This window comes from Canis lupus, chromosome 2, assembly GCF_011100685.1.
Source record: "Canis lupus familiaris isolate Mischka breed German Shepherd chromosome 2, alternate assembly UU_Cfam_GSD_1.0, whole genome shotgun sequence".
NCBI lineage: Eukaryota > Metazoa > Chordata > Mammalia > Carnivora > Canidae > Canis > Canis lupus.
Genome location: NC_049223.1, coordinates 73035491 through 73048344, shown reverse-complemented (window position 1 = coordinate 73048344; position 12854 = coordinate 73035491). Strand labels below are relative to the sequence as shown.

Below are 12854 nucleotides of genomic sequence, written 5' to 3'. Positions count from 1 at the left end.
GTTGTTATGATAGATTTCTTTTAGTGAGTTACTTCCTAGACATCTATTTCCTCATTCATTCCTATGAGGTGGCTATTCTTCCTCCTATTTTACAGATAAGAAACTGAGCTCAGGTGGCTCAGTCAGCCTAAGTGGCTGCCTTTGGTTCAGGTCATGATCCCAGAGTCCTGGGATCAAGCCCTACATCTGGCTCCCTGCTCAGGGGGGAGTCTGCTTCTCCCTCTCCCTGCCCCCAGCTGCTGCTCTCTCTTGCTATCTCTCTCTCTCTCTCTCTCTCAAATAAGTAAATAAAATCTTAAAAAAAAAGAAAAGAAAAGAAAAGAAACTGAGCTCAGAAAGGCTCATTAACGTGCTGGGATCACACTGCCAATAAGTAGCAGAGCTGAATCATAGGCCAAGTATGTTGAGCTTTTTACCATCTTTGGCTCATGTACAAAGAACAAAGCATCTAGGACCACAGGTGTGATACTGTGACACTGAGAGACAGTGTTCATGCTTGGGGCCAGAAGAACCTCCGAGCCCTGGTCAAGAGGCACTGCCAAAGCCAGACAGCTTCCTCCAGCACGAGAGGCAAGAGTCTTAGATACCAGGAAGGCCCATGGTTCTGACTCCTGCTGCCTTAACTCTGTCATAACAGATATTTACAGATGCCAGGTAGATGCGTAGCAAACCCGGAATGCAAATGTAACTCAAACACTCAGGCTTTACCAAGCCTGGAAGTAAATGAGGATATGTTAAAAGAAATGGTTTAAATTTCACCCCAACCCAACCTTGAAACCTTCCTCAGTTATTTTGCCTCAAGGTAGTTCATTATTTTGGTTAATAGCCCAAGGCCCCAGTCAACTGGACTAAATTAAAATGCTACCTCTGCTACTCTAGCTTGCACCTTTTTTAGTACATGTGCTGCTGAAGCGAGCTCTAGCTTGCACCTTGAGCAACTTCTGAAACATGCCTTAGCCTCAGTTTCCTTATCTATAAAATAGGACTAGTAATAGATCTTGGGGTTGTTATGAAGGTTGTAGCAGGCTGTGCATGGAAAGTGCCTAACCCAGCACCTTGCACAGAAAAAAAAGGCTGGATGAATGGGAACTGTGAGGGGGATTTTATCTGGGGAGTTTTGGGGATGGCCTGATGGGCTTTCAAACATGCTACCTGAGGGATGCCACCAGTTGTCTCCATGGGGAGCCAAGGACACTGTCTCCTGGGAATCCCCAACACTGAGCCAACAAGTCATGCCTACCATACCAAAGCAATGTGCTCTCAGTAATAGGAAGAATATCCCTCTCATATCTGGGTCCCCCTCTGTCAACAGAGGGGAGCCAAGACAGCCCGACTTGCTTTCTGATATATCAGAGCCCCTCATGGTAGCAGTTCCTTCAGCTCTGACAAGTAGGTTTGCTGGCCTATCAGACCCAGTGGCTGTTACTCAGTGTCTTGGCCATTTCACTCTCCCAGGGGCAGTCCTTGTACACAATGGCTTCCTGGATTCATTTCAGCCCACAGTGTCTGAACCTCAGTAGACTCCAAATCTTCTGGCCGTCCAAAATCTCCCAGTCTGGACCACAGACTATAATAAGGACAATGATGAAAAGCTTTAAGAGACAGAAAGTGTTGAAGGAATAAAGAGCAGGGAGCTTTCCTTCTGCTGTCCAGAGAAGGCCAACTTACTGTGTCACTAATGACTCAATGCTTCAGTGGCTTTCCAGACCCTCTGGTTTAGCAGTCCCTTCCCTGCCCACTACTAATGTACATGACCTCACTTTATCCTGCCAGAGGAGGTAGCATCTCTATTCCATAGAAAAGCAAATAAGACTCAGAGATTTTAAATGATTGGCCCAAGGTTATATAACAAGCTAGAATTTGAACCCAGGTCTAACTCCAGAGCTAACTCCTAACTCTAAGAATCACAGAATCTTTTTTAAGAACTAAATGAGCAATTTGGAAAACATATGAGAGAAATTTAAAGACACCATTCACAGTAAAAATCTTTTGAGGTACACCCGGGTTGCTCACTTGGCTAAGCATCTGACTCTTGATTTTGGCTCAGGTCATGTCTCAAGGTCATAAATTCAAGCCCCACACTGGGTGTGGAGCCTACTTAAAAAAAAAAAACAACTCTCATCTTGATCAAAACCCACAAGGCATCCAACAGTATTACCACCTGTAGATTTAGTCATTCTTAACACTTTAAAGAAAACCAAAGAGGTCAACACAAGGTGGCTGAAGAAACTGAGGGTCCTCTTTTCTGTACAGGATGGGCAGGCACAGATTCTAGAAGACTTGTTCCCTGTGGATTATGGCAATGCCAGTCTCTGCTCTGCCCTCAGGCAGAAGTTGTCTAAAGCTCATTGCCCTGAGCAGTGTCAGGAACTGAGGAGGAACATGTTCCAGCTGGCTTTGGAGCATCTCTTCACAAACTCATTTCCCATAGAATACTCTTAAAGTAAGAATATATCAGAACACCACCAGAAGGTCACGACCTCCAGATTAAAGGAGACATCCCAGTCTCACAAAACAACAGAGGTGTCACAAATTAACTGCTACAAGAAATGATAAAAAATGTATTCCTATTTTGAATAGACAGTAAGTACTGAGCACCACAGTCACTGAAACTATAAGACTAGGTGCAAGACACAGTAAAATTATCAAATATCTTAAATGCAATTCAGTATGTGGTTGGAGAACACATTAATTAAGATGAAAGTGAAGAAATATTTGTTGAAATGAAGCAATGCATTTGTGCACCGGGGAATAGTTCAGGAAGCTTGTAGGACTTCTTGATGTGTTAGTTCAGGTCCTCCTGGAAGCAAATGTCAGAAGGGGATTAAATGTGGGATAGATTTATTGAGGAAAAGACTCGTGAGGGAAAACAGGCAAGGAGCCGAGGAAGCTGGGAGAGCTGGCAGGAGATGGCGCCAGTGAGACCCGGATGGAGGACAGAGAGGAAGGAATGAAGATTGGGCTGGGAAAGTCTTAGACTGTGATGAAATTTTAAGAAAGTTTCAGCAGAGCCACGGGGTCTTCCTCAATCTGAAATTGCCCATTAGAAGACTCGTTGGTCTCCCAAGATAGCCCTGGCTTCCAGCCCTTGCCTGCTCAGTCACTGCCCGGGGGCAAGCCATGGGAAGTGTGGTCTTGGAGAGAATGTGGCAAGGGATTTCTGCCATTACGGTGGGCCCTGCACAGTGCTTGGGTGTGGCATACCATTTATTAAAGGCAATGATTATGTCACAGCAGGATCAATCATAGAAACGTGTTTATTTTTATTATGCATATATTTTTCCAATAAATTTTATTTATTATTATTTTTTCCAATAAATTTAAAAGGGTGAAAATATCACTAGCCTTGATTGCATTTTAGAATGCTACATTACATCTCAAAAAACATTTTGGAAAATTCTGAGTTCCTTTGATGCCTAGCCAAGGATAATTGGGTTTGTGGAAAGAAGATACAGGACAGGTGGGAAATCTGGGTTCTAGCCTAGTTCTGCCACCAATTTGCTCTGGGAACTTCTTCAATCCATTTCTTTAGTTTTCACACCTTAAAATGGGTACAAACAAGAGAGGCTCATACCTGTCTCTGGGGACCTGCAGTTCCAAGTCCCGTAGAGACAGGCTCCTGGGCAGAGGACTTTATGGCAATGTGACTGCTTTTGTGGCATCAGAGGCTGCTTGCACTCCCCACCCTGTACCCACTTGGGCATGCCAAGCAGGAACCTAGCTGCCCACCACCCTCTACTTGTGGCCTTCCGGAGCAGACTGATTCAGCTTCTGTATTTTCATTTCCCCCCTGTCAGCTGTTAGAGCAGCTTTGAGTGCTGGAAGGTGAGGAGGCTTTGGAAGGGGGCTGTGGTAGACAAGGGGGAAGGTGTCACCTTCCAAAACAACCCCTGGCCACTTTGAAGCAGACTCAACACCACCCCGTTTCCAGGAAACCCTCAGAGGCTGAGCGAAGGAGGGTGTTTTTAAGAAATGTAGCCTGGTGCAAGATTGCAAGGCCTCCCGGACAGAAGGGGGACAAGCCAAGAGCCTGAGGTCCAATCAGATTTGGAGGGGGATCAGGGAGCAGAATGAGGTGGACAGGGGTTAATGGTGAGATCAGGGTATGAGGTCCCCAAGGGTGAGGTCTGTGTCTCCTTCATCTGACTAGGAGTTCCTAGATGGCCGTGTCCTGGTCTCCCTTTGAGATGAGGAGGCTTGTGTCTTGCATTAAATCAAGAGTTTAATACGGGGCCTCCAAAACGCAGCCTCATCAATTTATCTCCCCAAGTCTAGTGGCAAAGCTTCCCATCTCCCAAAAGTCTGCTTCTATTAAGGCTCTCCACTCCACCCTCTGCTACAGGTCCAGCTCTGCCACACCTTCCTGAACTGCTGGCTAATTGGTACCTGCAGCCTCCTCTGGACTCCACTGCCTGTCTTTGGCCTAGGAACTTAAGCTAGTTCAGTTCTGCTTCTTCAGTCGGAACCCTTTCTCCCTCTGAAAGGGGCAGAGGCTTCCAGCTAACCAGTGCACTCCTGATGATCAGCTCTAACTCTGGGCATATACTAACAGTCCACAAAGAAGACCATGTCCAGTAAACACGAAAGAAGCCACCCCTACCTGCAGGCTGGCTGAGCATGAGGCACAATGCTAACACTCTACACCTGTCACCTCAGCTCCTCCCTTCAAACCCTTGTGCACACCGGTCCTTGCTAGGTGCTGGAGACACTATAGTCAAAAGCTGACAATGATCATTGGAGTTGACATCCTCACAACAACTCTGGGGGTTAGGCATTATTGGTCCCATTTCATATTACCTAGGATTATAAAGTCAGTAAGCAAACTTCATGTTCAAAGTCAGATCTTCTCTCAGGTAAAAGGCTTTTTAAGAAATTGGAGATACTCTTTAAAAAAAAAGGGGGGGATCCCTGGGTGGCTCAGTGGTTTAGCGCCTGCCTTCGGCCCAGGGCGTGATCCTGGAGTCCCCGGATTGAGTCTCACATCGGGCTCCCTGCATGGAGCCTGCTTCTCTGTCTGCCTGTGTCTCTGCCTCTCTCTCTCCCTGTGTCTCTCATGAATAAATAAATAAAATCTTAAAAAAAAAAAAAAGAAATTGGAGATACTGGGTTCTACAGATTTAACGTCCTAGATAAATAAGAATACGGCTCCTGCCTATCACATTCATTTTATGAAACATTTGGCTCCTTGAAGAGATGGCTGATCTCAGCACTGGGCTGGGAAAATACAGGTAAGGCTGGAACAGCTTGAAGTGCCAGAAAGTAAGAAAGTGCTCAAAGAAAGATGAGGACACAGGACCCAAGCACCAGTCTGAAGGGGTTACCACTGGCCCAACTGAGGACAATTAGGCATCAAAATAAATGATAGGGGTGCCTGGTGGCTCAGTCAGTTAAGCATCTGCCTTAGGCTCAGGTCATGATCCTAGGGTCCTGGGATGGAAACCGCCCCCTCCACCCATTCCAGCTCCCTCCTCAGTGGGGAGTCTGCTTCTCCTCCTCCCCCTGCTTGTGCGCACACATGTGCTCTCTCTCTCCCCTCTCTCTCTGTCAAATAAAATATTTTTTTTAAATGATAGGAATGGGGGCAGCCCAGGTGGCTCAGCAGTTTAGCGCCGCCTTCAGCCCAGGGCCTGATCCTGGAGACCAGGGATAGAGTTTCACGTTGGGCTCCCTGCACGGAGCCTGCTTCTCCCTCTGCCTGTGTCTCTGCCTCTCTCTGTGTGTGTCTCATGGATAAATAAAATCTTTTTAAAAAATAATAGGAATGGATTATAGCCTATTGAAAAATGGGAAAATAAAAATAAAAATGGGAATCCATGAATCCATTCTGATATAAATAAATGAGCAAACAAAGGGAGAAGGCAGATCTCTTCTAATAAATGCAGAGATAATGTAATTAGAAAACCACCATTTGAAAAAAAAAAAAAGAAAACCACCATTTGGTGGTTACCATTTGGTAACCATCACACATACAAAAAAAAATGATTCAGCAACTAACTAAGGGATACTAAAACTACAGGGTGGATGTGAGATGCTTTTTGGAGTTGGTCTAAAACACCTCTTCCATACTGCATCTTTACAGTGTCCATATTATCAATATCAAAAAATCAAAGCAAAGCAAAAGAATTTTAACATCCTTAAATCAAGAAATCTTTAAGATCATTTAGATAAAACATCTGTGGACTTTTGTCCACATATATTGTTTGTGAGAAACAAGATATTTGTGTCATTCTTGGCATGTGTCCCTACACAATTATTGTAGGGAAAATAGGCACTTTGCAGTGGAGAAGCCTGATACCTCAACCAAGCAATTCAAACTCAACATGCAATGGTTCAAATAAATATCATCTCCTTCCTGATATGATGTACTGAGAGAGAAGTATCTTTTCTGTGATATGCCAGTCAGAAATGCAAAATTTGAATCTAATCAGGAGGGGACATCAGACAGACAAATTGAAGGATATTCAACGAAAAATTGGGTTATTACTTTTTAAAATGTCAGGTCGTGAGGGACACCTGGCTAGCTCAGTGGAGCATGCGACTTTTGATCTTGGGCTCAGTGAATTTGAGCCCCATATGGGGTGTAAAAATAAATATGCTTTAAAATGCCATATCATGAGAAACAAAAAGATACAAAGAATTTTCCCAGATTGAAGAGAAGAGTTGTGAGAATTTAATGGAAATTAAATTCTGGATTGATTCTAGACAAAAAATTATATTGTTAGAACCTTGGTAGTAGGGGCGCCTCGGTGGCTCAGTAGTTGGGCATTTGTCTTCTGTTCAGGGCGTGATCCCTGGAGTTGTGGGATTGATGTCCCACATCGGGTTCCCTGCGGGGAGCCTGCTTCTCCCTCTGCCTGTGTCTCTGCCTCTCTCTCTGCGTCTCTCATGAATAAATACATAAAACCTTAGAAAAAAATAGAACTTTGGTAATTTCTAAAAACTGGAGTAAAATCTATAGATTATAACATCTTGACTTTAATAACTGTATTATGATTGTGTTTGTGAATGTCCTTGCATTTTTAGAACACATACCCTTAAGTATTTAGGGATAAAAGAGCATGAGCTCAGCAATTTACTCAAAAATAGTTGAGTGGGGCAGCCCTGGTGGCCCAGCGGTTTAGCGCCACCTTCGGCCCGGGGTGTGATCCTGGAACCGGAGATCGAGTCCCATGTCAGGCTCCTTGCATGGAGCCTGCTTATCCCTCTGCCTGTGTCTCTGCTTCTCTCTCTCTCTCTCTCTCTTTGTGTCTGTCATGAATAAATAAATAAAATCTTAAAAAAAAAGTTGAGTGTAGAGGAACTGGGAGAGGAGATGAAATAACAAATGAGGTAGAATTTTTAATATTTGAAAAATCTGGGTGAAGAGGATATAGGACTTTTATTCTTCTTGCGACTTTTCTATAGATCTGAAATGATCTAAAAATAAAAAGTTAAAACATTTGAGCATCAATGATTTCATTGGCTCTTCATGTAGAAGTTGGAAAAAAAAAAAGGTCTTACCACATCCTTATTTTACAAATGTGGGTTACAAGGGTGTAGAGAACTGAGGGTATGTTGCACAGCTGTTAAGTTTGTGGTGCAGCAGGATTTGAACCCAGATCTCTAAGTTTCAGATCTAGGGCTGCTCTTCCACCTGGGTTTGAAGGATCAGGATTACCCAGTCCCTGATGGGGATGCACCCCACACTCAGAGCTTCTATCTCTCTCTCTCTCTTGTTTAAGATTTTATTTATTTATTCATGAGAGACACACACACACAGAGAGGAGAGACACAGGCAGAGGGAGAAGCAGGCTCCATGCAGGGAGCTTGACGTGGGACTCAATCCCAGGACTCCAGGATCACACCCTGGGCCAAAGACAGGCGCTCAACCACTGAGCCACCCAGGGATCCCCTCTCTTTGTCTATCCTAAGAAATTACACTGTTCAAACTATTCTCACCCCTCCCCCATCTTAAAATACCTATGCAACTCCATTGAGTGGATTGAGCCCCCTTGCCTGCACCACAACCTGGAAATAGGTCTATCTGAGATGCCTCTGACTCAAGACTAAAACACGTCTGTGAAGTAGACATCAAAGCCAACAAAGCCCCTTAGAGGTGCTAGATAGGTCAACAGGGTGAAGGAATGAACTAGTGAATGAGTTGATGGCAGCACTTCCACAGACTCTCATTTTAGCCTAAAGATTGTGGATAGTTGGAGACGGCTTTTCTTCTTGGGGCCAGCTCAGGAGGGGCTGGTGAGGGGCCATCCAAAACTCTGTAGCCCTCAACATGATTCCCCCAGGAACCAAAGGGCTGCTCTAGGGGATCCCTGGGTGGCTCAGTTGGTTTAGGGTCTGCCTTCAGCCCAGGGCATGATCCTGGAGTCCGGGGATCAAGTCCCAGGATGGAGTCCCACATCGAGCTCCCTGCATGGAGCCTGCTTCTCCCTCTGCCTGTGTCTCTGCCTCTCTCTGTGTGTGTGTCTCATGAATACATGAATAAAATATTTTTTAAAAAAGGGAGTGCTGCTCTATTCTCCTAGCATTCTCATTACCCATGAGCCATCCACCTAGGTGTTGTGGACCACAGGGGTAGGAGAGACTGAGCAAAGGCAGAAGGGCTCAGTGGCCCGTTGAGATCTGGAGCCAGAAGATGGGTCTCTGGAGTCCCACTCAGGCAGATCCAGGTCTACTGGGCCTGGAGCTTTTACAATTTAGGAGGCCCTCTTTAAACAAAGGAAAACAAAAATTATAAATATGAAATGTATACTCCTAGTGAATATTTATTTAGAATAAGAAAAGAAGTCATGATAAATCACATTTTTTTTTAAAGATTTTATTTATTTATCTATGAGAGAGACACAGAGAGAGGCAAAGACATAGGCAGGGGGAGAAGCCCAGGATCACGACCTGAGCCAAAGGCAGACGCTCAATCACTGAGCCAGCCCAGTGCCCTAAATCACATCTTTTAAAAGCTAAAAAATACCAGAAATGTCACAAAAAATTTGTATTAACTGTCCAGCGCACCTCTATACTACTTTTTAACAGAATAGCTACTGGTATTTCACACTTCAAATTCTTAACTGTGATTAAAATATCTCATTTATGTACATTTTATAAAAATACATGCACACATGACTTGGCTCCCCCACAGCGGAGCCCTGAGCTTAAATTTACTAAATCTACTAAAACTAATCTACTTCTGTTCCACTCCTTCTGGACAAAAAGTTTTGAGCTTAGGAAGGGGGTGAGCAGGAATTCTCTCTTCCAAACTTGGTTGCTCTAGAAAGGCCCTAGAGACCTGCTGGTTCTCACTCCTCCCTTTCTCAAAAAAAAAAAAAAAAAAAAAAAAAAAAAAGGCAATTATCAAGAAAATTGAGCCTTGGAAAGCTGAGGGCTCCAGCTGTGCTTGTTCCACAATACAAAGGGTTAAACCTCTGACCAAAGCTGAATGCAGCCACCATGCAGGCCTCTTTCCTTCCCTCTGAAGGGGTCTTGATCTTTCCTGCCTCAGGGTCTTTGCACATTGTTCTCTCTGCCTGAAATGCACCCCCTACACACCCCATTTAAACCTCTTTTCCACATTGTCACCTGGTCAAGATTTAGGCATCTGTTAAGTCTCAGTTTAAAAGTCAGTTTCACAGGGAGGCTTTCCTGATCCCCTTTCTCTTAAATTAAATCACTATAATTATTTATTCACTGTAGTTCTATCCTGTTAGCACCACAAAGTCTGGGCCTTGTTTGTCTGTCTCTTCGTGCCTGCATTTTTGCAGTCTAGTGGCACAGTGTCTGGTGTACAGCGCCTGGCACACGGTGGAGCTCAGTATTTTTGAATGAATGAATGAACAAAGGAACTTGGTGCTGGTGATGAATAAGGGGGAAATGTGGAGGTAGAGCACCCCCTGCTGGACACCAACGCACCAGGGACCCAGGACTCCTTGCCGGAAGAATGATGGGGTGATACATTTCTCATCAGAGGAGTACTTAAGGACCCTAGCCTCATTTACGACTCTTACCAATTTATGCCTTCTAACGTCTGTGAGTTCCATCCCAACTCTGCTCCCAACGTCCAGGGAATAGTCTGAGCCCTGGGCTCAGCCTCCCCGCGTCTTGCCAACCACCTTATGTTCCTCCCAGCTCCATAGTGACCGCCCCTGAGCCTCCCCACAATTAATATCCCTCCCCCCTGGACCTTTAGCTTTGAATAAGAATAGTCCCAGATTCTTCCATCGATTCTCTTTCCTCCTCCTCCTTAATCAATCAATCGAGAATGATTGGCTGGGGCACTGGGGTGGCTGTGGGGAGGGAATGGTGGTCAGGGATCATGGAAAGTTGGGGGGGATGGGGCTGGGGTGGGTGAGTGTGTTTCTGGAACATATCCTGTTAATGTTAGGGGCAGAAGAGTGGGTTTGCTCTTGGGGAGAAGAGGGGGATGAGAAGATAGATACCTGGGATGAGATATTTAAAAATGATTGATGAGGAACTCCTGTCTACTGCCTTGACTGACAGAGTGTGAAGTATCTCTAGATTATACAGCACAGTCTATGTGTGGTGGGGAGTCTAAGAAGATTAGACTAAGAGAAATACAGGGTTTCAGTGAGAGAGGGATCGGGCTCAGCAAACAGGATGGAGGCTCAGAGAAGAGGTTGGGATTCAGTGAGGGGAGTGGAAGCTCAGTGCTGAAGATGGAGGGGCAGCACAGAGAGAGCAGGAGTTAATCTTGGGGAAAAGGGTAGGGATCAAGAAGAAATAGAAGTCACTCCTCTGGTGGGGAGGAGAACCAACCATACCTATGTCTCGCCATAGTGGTTCCCATTCTTGGCCCCTCCCCCAGCCGTGCCCCAAGTGGGTCTGGGGAAGAGTGACAGTTACTTAATGACCCTGAGTCCTGCTAGCTCTTCTGAGCAGCCTGTGGTCACTCGAGGGCTAAAGGGGGTTGAAGCCAAAGTCCCAGGTTATTGATCTCTGGCCCCAAAGGTCAGCATCAGGGGCAGAGGGAGTGGTGTTGCCACAGTGGGGGCCTCAAGGGACCCCACAACGTGGGGCTGTGCTGCACAGCCTGGTTTTCATGTCTGCATCCTTGGCTCCCTGTGACCTGCTCCTCCTCACAACACATACATCCCCACTCCATCCTGTCTTGCCTGAAACTTTATCTAGAGATGTTTCAGAATAAACTCTTGGTATCTGGACTTTTGAGCAGCTAGAGAGCATAAAAGCAGGGACTTGGATGGAATTACTTGCAACTGCTCCCACCCCTAAGACAAAGACCTGTGAGTCCATGAACTCATTGGTGAGCTCTGGGAAAGTACCAGTCCGGTGGTCAGGAAGGACAGCCGCAATTTGCTACATGGACTTAGGCAAATCTCTTAACCTCTATGGTTTTCTTCCTTTCTTTCCTTCTTTCCTTCCTTTTTTTTTCTTTCTTTCTTTCTTCTTTCTTTTTTTCTCTTTCTCTTTCTCTTTCTGTGTGTTTTTCTTACATGTAAAATGAAGGGATTGAATCAGATGAGCTCTAACATTTCTTCCACATAAACAATATAAGATTCTTTTTTTAATTTATTTTTTATTTTTTAATTTTTACAATATAAGATTCTAATGAATCAAGTAGGGACAGGGGCTGCCAGTAAGGGTTAAGGGTAGGAATTAGGTTAGGTTCAAAAGATGGTAAAAAGAATTCTTGGACTTAGAAATAAAACCTGGATCTTACTCTTGGGTCATTATTAGCCATGGAAGCCTGAGCCTTCATTTATTCATTCAACAAACATTTAATAACATTTAATAAGCAATTACTCTTTTCCAAGCTTTATGCTGTGTGCTGGGCATACAATGAACAAGACAGATGTAGTTCCTGATGTCATGGTGTTACATTATGATAGCCAATGGGAGAGAAAGACAAATAGCCAAATATAATAAAATGGGGGAAATACTCTGTTATAGAAGTATAGGGTACTATAAGAACAAGTGAGAGGGGTGGTAGGTTAGTGAGTGGATGGAGGCGGAGAGATTCCTGAATGAAGTGACATCTATGTTGGAGCCTAAAGAATGAATAAGTAGGGCAGCCCCTGTGGCCCAGTGGTTTAGCGCCACCTTCAGCCCGGGGTGTGATCCTGGAGACCTGGGATCCCTGCATGGAGCCTGCTTCTCCCTCTGCCTGTGTCTCTGCCTCTCCCTCTCTGTGTCTGTCATGAATAAATAAATAAAATCTTAAAAAAAAAAAAAAAAGAATGAATAAGTAAAGGAAAAGTGAAGTATGGGAACTGATGCTTTGGGCAGAGGGTTAAGCACAGAAAAACACCAGGAAGTAAAGGAGAGCAAGGGTATGGAGGCCCTGGAAGGCTAACTGACAGGAGTCAAGAGTATAAGTTTAGAGGGAAGTCTGGTTTTGGGGGTAGAGACCTGCTTCACCTGCAAAACTGAGATAACCACATACCCCTCTTGCCTCCTTCCTTTTGCAGCAACTGTTTTCCAGCGTCTGGTAAGACAATGAATGGGAAAACACTTTGTGTTTGCAAAAACATTGTACAAAGTAATGCACAGACAATAGAAAGAGGCTGAGGATCAAGCTGGGTAAATCTGGCTTTAACTTAACTTCCAGAGGAACAGTGGGAAATCAACCAAAATTGAAGCATTGAGCCTCTAACAAATTTGCCCAAGGTCACACAACTGGGGAAGGATGGTACAGGGATTTGAATAAAAAGATTGATCCTAGAGTCTTTGCAGAAGAGGGAGAGGACTTGTTCTAAAGACAAGTGGTTAAAGGATATAGAGATCAGCTTCAATTTGATGGAAGAAAGAACTTTCTGACAATCCAAACTATAAGAGGATGGGCAAGGTTTCCAGAAGCTGTAAGCTCCCTATTGCTGGAGGTTTGCATC

At 44.6% G+C, this 12854-nt stretch overlaps 1 non-coding gene across 4 annotated transcripts in view; it reads left to right on the top strand.

Moving 5' to 3' along the window:
• The window catches only part of LIN28A, an 18567-nt gene extending 5713 nt beyond the window's left edge, over positions 1 to 12854 (top strand). The window contains exons 4-5 of one of the 4 annotated variants that reach the window (XR_005355941.1): positions 2254 to 2583; positions 4343 to 4986. This is a non-coding gene — a transcript (lin-28 homolog A). The other 3 variants (XR_005355942.1, XR_005355938.1, XR_005355940.1) reach the window with 3 other exon arrangements.